Genomic DNA, 14,777 nt, shown 5'->3' on the forward strand with positions numbered 1-14,777 from the left:
AACAGTTTATAAGATTTGCCAGAGGTTATCTGCTTATCAGACAGTAGATTTCCTTTAGTCTCTTATAGACATAAACGTTTTGCATAGCAGCATTTTTTTTCCACCCCACAACCCCCCTCACCCCCCCAAACCACAACCGAAACAGCTAAAATCTATTATATTACTGTAGTGCCCCAGAGGTTCATTCTCATGCAACTTAGTAAATCTACTCATGAGCAGGTTAAAAATCTCTATGTGCCTTAAGAGAAATTGAATATATCTATCTGTATTTAGCTTGAAAAGAGCAAAATTTCTGCAGAGATGGCATACTCTCCAGGACTGCTCCTGTATGCATCATGAAGTTATATAAAAACTGGGAAGGTGTCAGATAAAGACTATTCCTGCTTCAGTGTCCTCTTAGCTTGGGTGATTATAAGTTAATTTTAAGTAGAGATTTTTTTAAGCACTTCTCTGATTTCTGGGTTTTTGGGGGTTTTTTTTTTTTTTTGTTTTGTTTTTTGTTTTTTTTTTTTTTTTTCATTTTTAGCTTGGTTTATTCTCCATTTAAAATTGCGAATCATAAGAGTAGCATTAATCAACATTGACTTTGATACCTGGAGATTATTAATGCAAAGTGTATGACTTAACTGTCAAGACTCTAAGGCAGCTGTGTCATTCTAGGCCGTATTTCATTGAATCAGAGAATTGCTATGGTTGGAATGGACTTCTGGGGATAATCTTGCCCAAACCCCCTGCCAAGGCAAGGCCACCTAGGGCAGGTTACACAGGAGTGTGTGCAGGTGGGTTTTGAATGTCTACAGAGAGGGTGACTCCATGATCTCCCTGGGCAGTCTGTTCCAGTGTTTTGCCACCCACATGTTTGAGATGTAACTCCTTGTATTTTAATCTATGGCCATTGTTCCTTATCATGCACCTGGGCATCACCAAAAGAGTTGTGGAACATTCTCTTGGCACCAGATTTTGGGATATTCATATACATTAATGGGATCTTCTCTCAGTCTTCTGCAGACTAAACTGGCCCAGCTCCCTGAGTCTCTCCTCACATGAGAGATGCTCCACACCCCAACTCTTCTTTGTGGCCTCTGCTGGACTTGCTCCAGTAACTCCTTGTCTATCTTGTGCTGAGGAACTCAGAAGTGGACACAGTACTCCTGATGTGACCTCACCAGGGCTGAGAAGAGGGTCAGGACCACCTCCCTCCACCTGATGGCCACACTCTTCCCAATGCACCCCAGGATACCACTGGCCACAAAGGCGCTGCCAGCTCATGGTCAGCTTGTCACACACCAGGACCCCCAAGTCCTTCTCCACAGAGCTGCTCTCCAGTAGGTCAGCCTGTGCTGGTACTTGAGGTTTTTCCTTCCCAGGTACAGGACCCTGCACTCTCCTGTTGAACTTCATTAGGTTTCTCTGTGTCCAGACTAGTTCTCCAGACTATTCTGTCTGTCTCCATCCTATTTCTGTCTCTCTGGTTAGTTCAAGGATAGTAATATCAGGGTCCCTGGCTACCAACACAGCTTACAATTCTGGGATATTTTCCTGCCCTAACGCTCTCTTGTCCCCCCTTTTGTCCCAGTTAGCTCCGTGTGGGGGGGAGTGCTGGCAACTTCCGTGTTTTCCGGCGAACCCTCGCGGGTGTCGGCCGGTGCTGCGTGGGTCTGGGAGCGAGGCGAGTCCCAAGGCGAATAAAAGGAGAGAGACTTTTTCCCCCGCGGGCAAAATCTCGGTTTATTGCTGCTTGGTTGGGAAGGCAAAAACCGAAAAGGCTACAGCGTGCTGAGTTAGAGTTTGTCCGTGCCGCCTTGCCGGTTCGGGGGCGGGGCAGCGCGCTCCGAAGCTGGCCGCGAGCCAAGAGAGGCGGTGCGTGGAGCCGTGGCACTGTGGCCGGCTCGCGCGGGAGCCGCGACGACAGCGGCAGCGGCGGCGGCGGCGGACCGGCTGCGGCAGCGACCGCGGAGCGGCCGCGGTCACCCGGGGCAGCGGCAGTGGTTGCGGAGCGGATGCAAGTGGCAGCGGCTGTGGCAGTCAGGGGCCAGGCAGGAGAAAAAGCTGCGGGCCGGGCAGCAGCAGCAGTCAGGGGCCGGGCGGGAGAAAAAGCACCAGGCGTCCCCAGACCGCGGGTTAAATACCGAACAGGGGAAACCCGGAGCGGCCAATGAGATAACGCCACGGGGGGTCTGGGGACAGTGGGGTGCAGGGGTCTAATGGGAGATGGACAGGTGGAGGGTCGCCGGTCGTCTCCCGACCCCGCCGCGTGACTGACAGATGGTCTGAGGGATGTAAACACGGTGACTTGGCACTTTCCCGGGAAGGCAAACCGCGGGGGGAGATGGGAAAACCCGGGGGGTCGCTACAGATCGCGGGGGGATACATAGAATGAACTTATACATAATAGAACATATAATAATACAATTTCACATTTTCCCATTCTTTCAAACAGCTTCATGCTTTAGATTTGCAGAAATTTATAACCTAAGGGAACAATACTTCTAGGTTAATTCAGTCAGCCTTGACAATCCTCCTCTAGAAAAATTGTACATTACCCTATATAGGAACAGCTGTGATATGGCAGAAACATCAAATGTCACAAGTATTTCAGATGCTGTATGAAACAATTTTCTCTTTACCCTCCCACATTCCTTGGGAGAACTGGTTCCCTTTGTTTGTTTGTTTGTTTGTTTTTTAAACACTGAAATTTAGCACACGTAGGAAAAGCATGATAGTGTAAAAGCAAATTATTTAACATACCTGGAATCACACACATACAAGGAGAAATTAAATTCTATCAAATGACACTGGCAGGATCTTGTGCTTTTGTGTTTGGATTTTGTTTTTCCAAAACTTAAAGAAAAACATTTATGGCTCTTGGACATAAAAAAAAAAGGAGGACAAGGTTGTATTTGGCTTCTACAGAAGCCAGGAAGTTAACTTTCATACTTTAAAAATGCTTAAATAGACTGTATTGATAGCTGAGTTAATTGCTAATAGAAACAGGAAAGAATATTATCAACTCACAATTCATTGGTTCTCTAGGACAGATGGAGAACAAAACTGATGCCAGGTACTGGAGCTAACGCTGCTTCTGGTTCTGGGGCTCACTAAATTAACAGAGTTGTAAAGATTTTGGAGTGCAGTGCCCAAAAATACTTTCTTATGACAATTTTAAGACAAGGGTGGAAAAAGAATGAACACAGGTGCCTATTTATGCCAATAAGCAGAGACACAAAAAGCCTCAGAATACAGCTCTTAGACTCAGTATGTAAAGTCTACTTTCCAACAAATTCTTTCTCCAGGTTATTACATGAAAAACTGGGGTGATTTAGGTATAGGAATTTGCAGCTCTTTGAAATGTGGCAAAAGCAATCTTGTTATTCAAAAGAGAAGACACCCACTGAAATGCCAGCAGCATGCAGAAGTAGAATTATATTAATCCTTAAAGTTCTGATTAAAATCTCTGCAGCCCTCTGCTAGTACAAATGGTAAGTAGTGCAGTGGAGAGTAAAATGTCTTTAGTCCTTGAAATAAATCTAGCAATTTCTCTGTGTAGCCAGAGCTTTTAAAAGAAGACATATTTTGCTTTACATTGCTGCTATAAGCACTCAAACCATATCAAGGTAGTAACAATAATTTTTCAAACCACATTTTTCATATGCTCTTATCTGATTAAATGCTAAAGTCATGTATTAGATGAAGCAGGTCAATTCTAGCATAAATGTGAAATAGACTCACCTTGACATCTACTCTTACCTTTTTTTGGACTGTGTATCTACAGTGGCATTGTACAATGTAATATATGAATCATTAGAACAGTGTGTATTATGAAAAAAAAAGGGATGCATATTTGTGTGATATTTCTCACCACAGTACTTCAGCCCTTTTTTAGACCTTTCAGAATCTTGGTTGAGGAAATATATCAGAGGTTTCTACATCTGATTAAATTCTTATTGGTAAATTATAGTTTCTCTGACCAATTAAGATAGATATTAATGTGACTTTCCTTTGTCTTTTTTCTGTTTTGTATGTGAAGTGGAAAAAAAACCAAAAACTTTATAATTTTATAAAATGTATATTTTGTTTTGGTTATGGATAATTTTCATGAACCTTATTCTGCATGCAGAATAAATTTACTTAGGCCAAAAACCTTGCTGTCCGTGAACATTATCTGCTCAGTGAAGGTGTTGAGCTGTCAGCCAGATGTATATTTTGGATGGTTCCAGATTCAGTGCTATAATAGACAACTAAATAAATCCCACAGGTTTAAATAACAAAGGTGTATTAGTGAGATGCAGAACTACTGATCTACGTGAGCCTGTAATCAGACATCACGGAGTGCAGTAACTGGGGAATTATGGAAGAGAATGTTGATTAGGGTGAAATGATGTTAGGCTTGGCGATTAAAGCTGGTCAAAACATGTTAGAATCTCAGAGAATGTTTCTAAGACATGCATGTTCATTCCTCTGAGTTCCTGATTTTCTGTGACAAGTCCTCCCAGACCTGTATTTCCACCACTACTCATTTAAATTTCATAGCTCAGTCCCCCCTACTGAGAGAGCCAGTCCCACTATTCCATCCAATCCGCTGTTGCAAAAGCTCAGGCTGTGAATCCTATCATATCTCCATAGTTTTTCCTTCTCCTCCCTTGATACATCAGAAAGTCCATAGCTGGATGCTTCAGGCTCTTGATGGCATACATGATTTCCACCTTTCGTTTTTCTATTTGTACAGCCTGTCAGCTTTTTTTCACCATTTCAGCAAAGTGCAGTCACTGTTGATAGCTTTGGGACACTCTAGCACACAGCCAAATTTTGCACATTTTGGGCTGATATCTGCCTCTGGATGTTGAAACCAATCTCAAACTAATCTGCTTTGCATTCTATAAAGCTGTTTTATTGAGGCTGTTGGTAGTTCGAATTTCTAGTGCAATCTATTTTGGAAATGTGTGACAGCCTTGATATAATTTAAAGCTTAGAAATAAGTCTCCAACTCATTGAGAGCTCTGTCTGAACTTGAATGCTCATGTGTGTGCTTGAAAACTATTAAATCTTGGGGGAGATCCTCCTCTAGCATGGATGACTGCTGATTGGGGCTTTGAGCTGGTTCCCTTGTCCTCTTTCTTCCATGTATTTTTTACTTGTTGCAATGGTTGCCCCTGTTGCAGACGAACTGTGTTTTTAGATATGATGTCCTCTTGATGTTTCATGCTAAGTGTAAGAAACAGCAGCTCTGCTAATTGTAATTTCTCTTTTTCCCCTACTGACTGCTCCTGATCATAAAAAAAAATGTTTCTTGGAGGTAGGCTGTTGGGAAGGGTAGATAAATATGATTAAGAACCACAATAGTACAGCCAGGACAAATATAACGCCCCCTACTGGCTGGACAATAACCCTCACCTACAGAGGGGTCCAAAAGTCAAATGGACTGTTCCATCTCACCCCCCAGAATGTATGGTTCACCCCACAGCTGTAACCCTCCCCTGAACCATCAGGTGCCTGTGACCCCATTGGCCCAGGTCCTGTTCCAGCCCACCTTGGAGCCCCCCTGATAAAGGGTCTCCGGGGGGCTGGACGCCCTCTTGGATCTTCCCCTCTCCTCCTGGAGCATCCTCCGGGAGTCCCTGCTCCCCTCTTTGTCTCTTTCCTCCCCCATCACCTCAGGCCCAGCCACGTGCTGTGTCTAGCAGCTCGAGGCAGGGCCTTTCTGCATCCTGAATAAACCTCATCCCCCAAGAGCAACCACAGAGATCTCGCTTGTATCTGCCGTGGAATACAAAATAAACGTCTTTACAGTAGGCCAGTAGTGAAACTGACAGTCCCAGAAGCCTGTTAGCACTGTTCCTTCAATGAATTTCCAGGCGCTGTGACAGCAATGCAGTAGAACAGATTCTTTAGACAAGGTCAGATTGGTATTCAGCAGAATGCAAATAGAAATTGTAAGTCAGCACAGACATATCTCACTCTGTCACATGTGCTGCCTGCTGACAAATTAATAACTCTTTCAGGAGTTAAATGCAGGTGCTTTCCAATGCTGTTCACTACTTTGGTGGCAATTATAATTTTCTTGGATATACCTACCCTATACATTTCTCTTTCATTATGAGGTGAATCACTGTGTGGGGAACAATTACTGCCTAACTGCTCGTATCCCGCCGAGTGTTAAAGTGGGTTGGTGTTAGTTCACAGTGCTGTCTGCAAGCTGTCCATATATCAGTGGTTTTTATATCAGTGGTTTGAAAGGGAACGCATGAGCTGCTGCATAATGCGGGTAAAAGCTGTGTTTTCTTTCTACTTGTCTTAAAAAGATGAGGTCACCATACCAGTGCTTGGGCCAGAAGAGGGATACTAAATTGTTCCATGCTGCCATCAGTTACCATTTCTATCAGTCTTAGGAAGTCATGCTGGTATTACATTTGTCTCTCTCTGCTTCTGTTCTATGAATCACAGTATCATAATACACTCATATGTTGGGTCATTTGTGTTTTTCAAGAGGTGGCATGTGAAACCCTGGAGTGTATCGGGTGCTGACTTAGAAACACCCTTAAAATTTTTTACAATACTTACTCTGAGAAAAAGCTTTTTCAAGCAAATCTAGATGAGGGCTTACAGCTGGAAAAGAGGAAGATTTCCCAGTAGTGCTTGTCCTTCACTTTATCTGCAGCAAAGATCTGCCTTCAGGGTCAGACCCAGAGAAGAAAGCGCAAAAATGTGTGTGTAGAGGGGCTTGTTCAAGATCTCTCAAGTGCAGGCATGTGCTCTGCAGCATCCACACATTGATCGCCAACTATGTGTTGCAGCAGAGAGGGCTTTACAGTAAAATCTTGTAGTAGGGGGCCAGGGACTTTTGCAGGACAAAGACTGGAAAGGAAACCCTTCCCCCAGGTAGTTGCAGACACAGTTCTTAATCTGGTGGTGGTGGTTGGATAGCTACTCCAGAAGATTGGGGAAGCTAAGGAATAAGAAAAAGCTGAACATGTCTGAAAAAACCTTGCTTTGGTATTTGGCCCAGTGCTAGATTTCTTTTCCCTTAATGTGAAGAGTCTTTCAAGGCTTGCAGAGCAAGATGTGAGTAGTTACTCTGTGGTGCTGTCTACTACATAATTTACCCAGGTGTAAAACAGGGGCTTCTGACTGAGCACAGTCTGACCTACAAGAGCTTATTGCAGTGCTCAGGGACTGAGCCAGGCACACCTGGTGCTCCAGAGGAGAAGGGAGAATGAGGAAAGAAAATGTTGAGAAGACAAAGGACATATGAAAATAAGAGAAAGCAGCAAATGAAAGAAGAAGCGCCTGAAGAGGAGAAAGATCTGAAAAGGTAAAAATGACAAGTAGCCAGTACCATGACAAATAATGAAATGAGAAAGCAGAAAGAGACACATGAGGCTTGGGCTTGGAAGCATGCCACTGAATCTCATGATCCTTGAGAGTTCTGTTAATTTCCTTTCACACTAGATAAGGATGGGAAGGTTTCTGCCTGGTACAATGAAGTGAATTCAGGAAGGATTGGAAAAGCAATGCATTGTTCCAGTCCGCTCTTTCACCCTATCTGGGGAAATCTTGGAGTGAAATTTCTTATTTTCCATGTGACAGCTTTATCTATAATGGATTGTTTAAAATTTAAATTTCACCTATGTTCCAAGGAGTGATGTAGCATGTGTCAAGTGAGGAAATTCTGAAATCAATCAGGTTCAATAAAAATCTGGAAGGCTGAATACATATCTGTTAAACATGTTCTCCAAGAGACGAGACATAGACGTACCACTGTGTTGTAAGTTTCACAAGTTGCAAACATGCACAAAATTACATTCCTGCTTCCAAATGATCTGAACTGATATTTATGCTGTTGCAGTATATATGTTTTAATGTACCATTGCATTATGTTCCCAGAGAAAGTAGAAGCATATCTAAAGAAACAATAATGTATAGTAAATTGAAGATTATAGGACAGACATGACCTGCCTTGTTCATCTTCAAGTCAAAAATCATGAATCTGTGTATTGAGAAGATTGATTGATTTGTTTTTATGACTACAGAAGTAATTTTGAATGAGTAAGAAGTCTACACGTGCATGAGATCTCTATAGAAGTATTTCTCAGAAGAAATCACAGAATCATAGATTATTTTGCTTTGGAAGGTACCCACAAAGATACTCTAGTCCAACTACCCTTCAAGGAGCAGGGTCATCTTCAACTGGATCAGGTTGTTCAGAGCCCTGTCCAGACTGACCTTAAATCTTTCCAGGGATGGGACATACATCAGTCCCCTGGGCAACAGTTTCTAGTAACCTACTACCCTCAACATAAAAGATTTCTTCCTTATATCTAGTCTGAAATGATGCCAGTGTTTTGGCTAAAACTTTTCATTTTCAAGAAATGAAAAGTGATTGTAAAAATTATTAACTGTGTAAATATAATATATTATGTAAGTTCAATAGGTTAGAGTGCACTTGAGTTTTTTCAGTTATGAAAATAAAGAAAAAAAAATACCCCAAAATTTCTAAAATGTGCTTCTAGTTTTTGAGAAGAATATTTGTCTGCAAGTCACATTTGGAGTGCATTTAATCTTCAAGGTGAGTAGTATTGAAAAATGGGAGGTCGATTCCTAGTGAAAGAATACAAAAGTCAGAATTATGCTCAGTTCTCATGTCAATAGCTTTAGTAATCGAATTGAAACAAGCTTAATGTCACTGGTGTATTTTTTGTTGAATTAGAAAAGTGAAGAGTAAGCAAAGAAAAATAATCTTCTGTGTCTCCAGGATATTCTGTTCAGTTTGAAAATGAAAATAAAAAAAATGAAAGCCTACATAAATACCATTTAATAAAAAGGCACAAGTTCTTTTCTTAAAATGTATGCAATTCAATGAATTTTTCAGGGAATAAGTCTTGCTTTTACTGCTTTAGACTAGCATAGTTATTTAGGCCTATAAGTAATAACATTTGACAATGAACATAACTGTTGTCTTCTAAATTCTGAAGATCTGAAGGGTTTTTTATTTTACGAAACTAGGATGGAAAAGAAGTAACCTGATTTATACTACTGAAGCAACCCAGTGTGAAATAATGTCTTTTTAAAAAAAGTTTTCCTCACTCTGTCATGAAGAATGGTAGGAGGAGGGTATAAATAAATAAATAAATACAACAAAAACAAAGCCTTGATTGCTACTCACTCTTGCAGGGAGCTTGACAGTGCTGATTAACTCTGTCAGTGCAACTAAACACTGTATAATATTTATATTAAAAAATCACATTAGCAGTTCACTTTCCATAAATTTAACTTTGCTTTCCAGCTGACTAGGTATGCATATTATTTTGGCATCTTCATAAGAAAGGAAATGGAATATATGATGCTTCAAAAACTTTACTATTGAGTAATTTTGTACCAAAACTAAAATGAACAACCATACTTCTGAAAGTAAATTAGATGTGCTGTAAAAAGAGCAGAACAAAAATTCAGATAGGTCAATAATTATGGTCATATTGTCACAGATTTTGTGAATTTTCTGGCCTAGAAAAGATATTGAAATTATAGACTCAGTGGGAAGGAATGGGAGTATATTCTGCTCTTTGCTTGAATAGCAAAACAGATTCTCTGCAAAGTTTAAATTAAAATACAACCCACATGTTTTGGGGGTGGCATGATTAAATGTGAGTGAAGGGAGAGAAAGTAGCAGTGTATAGTCTAGTGTAGTAAAGAATTGGAACGATTTTTATTTCTGAATTGTTTTTGCACTTCACAATGCTTAGCTATTATGATGGCAACCAGAAAGGTGTATTTTTTCAGGAATTTGATCACAGTCACCATAAAGTAAAAAATATATTTATTATTTAATTTTATTATTTAACATTTAAGGCTGCTGTCCATAGGCTAAAATGAACCCCTTTCCTCACGCCACAACAGGTCAGTCAGCATTCCTAGCAGAATATGTTATATGCTGCTTTTCCTCATCTTTCCATCTCTTCTGAGGAGTTGCAGGATTTTCAGCATGGGTAGTTAGCCTAAATTGTCCTTACTGTATGTTACGGTGAGCTCCTGGACACCCTTTTGTCCCCCCTTTCCTAGGGCCTCTGTGGCTCTGATCATGATAACCCCTGAATCCTCCCTCCTGCCCCAACGGGGTTGGCGGGGAGCCAGGAGTGCCCACCCTGTCCAAAACCTATATAGACCCCTGAAACTTCCTGCTCTTCCTCTTTTGCCCCGCTCTCCATGGACACCACAGAATAAAGAGAGCTGTTCCAACACCCTGGGTAAGGATCCTCTTCTGAATACCTTTCCCTCTCATGCTATTTCCTCCCCTCACAGCCCCATATCTCTGAGCTAGTCGGATTCATTCGGGGGGCTGCGTGGAGGGGGGAAAACCATAGAAATAACAACTGTATACTTGAAATTTCACATTAAACTTAATTGTTTCATTTTTTTTTAATCGCTGAAAACAGATATTGGAAGGGGACTCTCTGCAATGAATAATATATACTAGAACAAGATTTTGCTTTGTCATTATATACATCTGACTTTTGTTGACTATTTAATTTCTGTCTTTTTTTAAATTTATCCAACACTTCCAAAAGAATAACATAATAACTGTTGAATAACTTCTGTTGAATAACTATGGAATAACTTTTTCAACAGATTAGATTTGATTCTTGCTTCCTCCTCTTGTGTCCTAGCCATCATGTTTAAAATTGAACTTCTATTAGAGATTTTGAGAATGTCTAATAGGAATCAAAGCTTTAAATACATTACATTTCCTTTGACTTCATGTTCCACTACATAATTTAATTTTGGGGAGAAAGGAGACAAACAACTTTGTACCTCAGCTGGAGCTATGACAGTAAGATCTTAACTTATTTGGGAGAGTATTGGTCAGGATATAGATGATATGTCAGAACCATATTGGAAATATATTTGAAACAAGAAATGATTTGATCATGTGGTATATGTTTTTGCCTCTTTTCACTTTTCAATTGATTTTGATGACCTGCTTCGTGATTGTGTTCAAAATTGTTATTTTTTCAGGCATTAATATTTATTTTGATTTTAAAATATTATTATGTGAAATGGTGTCTTTGCAGAAATCTTTTTTGTAAGGTATAGTTTGGCCAAAAAAATGATAAAACAAAAAAATAGAAAGACTTGAGACAATTTACCACATAAGAAGCTTGGCACTATTTTTGGCTGAGTTCACATATGTTTTTCACAGTTTAGTACTTGTACCTAACAATAAATGTTGGCTTTATTTGCTTCTACCAATTATTTCAAATATTCAACACTTTATCTTTGCTTGGACCTAGTGAAGACTAGATAAGGCTCTTCCTGGCCAGGAAAATTCTCCTCTCAGGGGGCATATGTCAATTGTCCTTGGGTTAGATGACCTGTTCCAGGCTCAGTTAAACTGTGATAAAAATAAGACTGTAAATGTAGTATTATTGCTTACTCCTGATTAATCAATGAAGGATAGTAGCGCTTAATGACTATTAGATTTAAAAGAATTATTATTTTATTTTGTTTTGTTTATCCATGTAGCATGCACATATGCACTGTCTCTGGAATGTTGAGCATTCTTTAGCTGGAGAGCCAGCTGGAATGAGAGCTTCAAGGAAAGCTTCACCGCCCACTACTAGATTGTTTCTGTCTGTTCTTACTTAGTTTGGGGTTTATTTTAATTTTAATACTATATGGTAAATTTATACCTCAATTACTGGTACCAATCAATGTAGGACTTGATATCCTGATTTCTACCTTGAAGACAACCATAGTTTTCTTCTATGTCTTCCTTATTTACTTTGGAAAGATTATCAAGATCTTGACATCTACTCCTGAGACTTTATTGTGGAGTATTAATGACTGGGAGAAAAAGCAAGTCTATTTACCAGGTGGGATATGTTATTAGAGAAGAAGTGAAGCAGCCCGCTGACCAGTTTGATCTATATTCCTCTGAAGAGACTTTTCTCAAAAGTTTGCTTTTCTGAGATTTCTTCACCTCATTACAGACAACAAAAGTTGATTTATAGTACTTAAAATTTTTACTGTCATTTAGAGCTGGAGTTGATATGCTTTATAGACTCATAAAATAAGCGAGGCCAGGACAATTACTGGAAGTAACGGCAGTTATAAATTGACTTATTTGGGACTACTGCAGTAGTGGATTACATTTATGTCACTGTTTTACAGCTAGGACACCGTGATAGACTTAACTGTTTCTAAGCATAGGTAGTGAGGCAGAAGGTGAGTATGTACAAGGCTTTATGATACCCATTAAAAGTTATGAGATTTTACACATATTTGTGACTTTAGTAATTCTCTGTGCATTAAACTTGATTGCTGCATTTCTTGTTGCACAATATAAAGTCCAGGAAGCCAATGTAGGGGTATTTTTGTTTTGGTTTGGTGGGGTTTTTGGGGGTTTTTTTGGTTTTTTTTTTGTTTTGTTTTGGTTTGGGTTTTTTTTGGTTTTTTTATGAGCAGAACAGTAAAAATGTACCTAGACATTTTATTTTGAAAGGTTAGATTAAATGAAAGTGGTGGAAGAAAATTTCCTTTTCCGAATTTACCAAAACATCAAGTCTAAAAAATTGGAATTGATTTCAACCCCAAATTTACATACTAAAGTGCCAGAAAAAAGATTTGAGCCTCATTCAATTCTAGCCAATATTTTTTCTAATTACATAATTTAATTTATAATTTTCCTCTGCATAGAGTTTTTACACTATTATTTTGTATGCTTTTGAAGCTGAGAGTGAGAAAATGTAGAATCTCATCTCCTTGGCACTAGGGTGCTTAAATATATATTTTTCTGAAATATGATTGTACAGTCCAGTTGGTTTTCTAGAAAACCTGAGAAAATTTGTTGCTTAAGCTTCTTTGTGCATATGTGGATATGAACATATTAGTACATATAAGATAATATGTTAATAAACACAACTCTGTGCTTTGTATAAACTAGCAATAATAAGCCGAACTGCCTGTGCCAGACTCAAATAATAATCAATTTGAACACGCAAATAAAATATACTGAATATCACTTTTTGAAGTTTTGAATTTCCATGACAACTTTTCTGTGCGTTTTTTTGATGCTAGTGAAATAAGTATGATGCCTTTATTAATGAAATAAGTATGATGCCCTCAAGTGAGAGGGCATCCAAGTGAGAGATGATAAAAGACTCAGCTGCACTGCAATGTGAATATAATTAAACATTGTTAGTACTTCAAAATATAACATCTTCTTGAATGGTTTTTACTACTACATTGAAGCAATCCCTCTTCAATTATGTGTAAATATTTGACTAAACATTTATATTGAATTTAAAATTAGACAACAAATAAAAGTTGATGCTTATCCTTTAAAGCATTACAGATGATTTTCTTAACACCACAAGTATGTGTAACATATTTAATTTTATATATTAGGGGAACATCATATAGCATTTAAATAATTTTTAAAAAATATTTTTGGTAATTTGAAATTTCCTACCTACTGAGGGAAGAGAGCAGAAATTAAAATAACATACATTTACTTTAGGTGTTTGGAGTGGAATACACTCTATGCAGATTTTATATAGAAATATCTGAGAAGGTGTGTGTGTTAAGTTTACAAAGGTTTATTAATGAAAAGGAATAAATTTATTCCAAGAGCAAAATGCCTTGGAAGTCTAATCTACCATTATAAAATGTAATGCACTACTTAGAAGCTAAGCACTCACAATACAGTGTAATGAATTAGAAAAGCTGATTACATTACTATGGAGCGTATTCTGAGATGACAGGTAATCACTTATTTCACAATAAAGTAGATTGGTTTTGAGAATATTCTGTTGTAAACTTACTCTGTTTCATGCTGTGGTGAGTCCCTTGGTTTGCTGGGTCTTGAGTGGCAAGTTACTCCTTGGAAAGCTGTTTTCCAAGGTCTTTGAGAAAGAAGTAGCAGCTGTCAAGGTGCTCATTTGCCATTCTATCCGGTGCAGGTGGCAAGGTTTCAGTTGTACTGGGAGCCTGCAGGAGCAGTGCATTGTTTCCCTCTGTTGAACTTCAGGGGGTTCTTTTCTCTAACCTGTTGAGAGCCGCTGAATGGCTACAAAAGCATTTGATGTGTTGGCAGCCTCTCCCAGTTTTGTGCTATCTGCAGAGGTGCTGCAGGTGCGCTCTCTTCTCGACATGTGGGTCACCAGTGAGGAGGTCAAACCGTGCTGGCCCTGCTAAGGACTCCTGTAGCACATAACTAGTGACTGGCCTGCAGCTGGACTTTGTGCCACTGATCATCACCTTCTGGGCCTGACAGTTTCCAATCCATCTCAACATTCACTAATGTAATTAGTATTTCATAATTTTTTCAGTGAGCACTTTGAAAAAGAGAATGCTGCATGCCTTGCTGAAGTCAGGATAAACAATAGAAACTGCTCTACTATCAGTCAGCAGGCCAGACCAGCGCTTGTGTCATTGAAGAAGGCTATGAAATATCCCCTTCAGTTTTATTATTAATCTGTTTTTTCTGCTGGTGCAACTTCTTTCAATTTCTTTTGTCATTATTTTTTTCTTTTTTCTTTTTTCTTTTTTTTTTTTCCCTATTTTTTTCCTTTTTTTTTTTTTTTTTTTAGTGGCGGTAGGAAGCCTTCACTGAAATGCTAGGTTTCATTTTAAAAATAAAAATATTGAACATAAAAAGGTCAGCACACATCTACTTTCCTGAAGCTAACAGAAGTCAATGAAATGATGTAAACACGACTATACAGAGTCATAAATACCGTGTAGTAGAAGCATGAATTAATAGATTTAATAGAAATAAGTGAATG

This window comes from Taeniopygia guttata, chromosome W (genome assembly GCF_048771995.1).
Source record: "Taeniopygia guttata chromosome W, bTaeGut7.mat, whole genome shotgun sequence".
In the NCBI taxonomy this organism is placed as follows: domain Eukaryota; kingdom Metazoa; phylum Chordata; class Aves; order Passeriformes; family Estrildidae; genus Taeniopygia; species Taeniopygia guttata.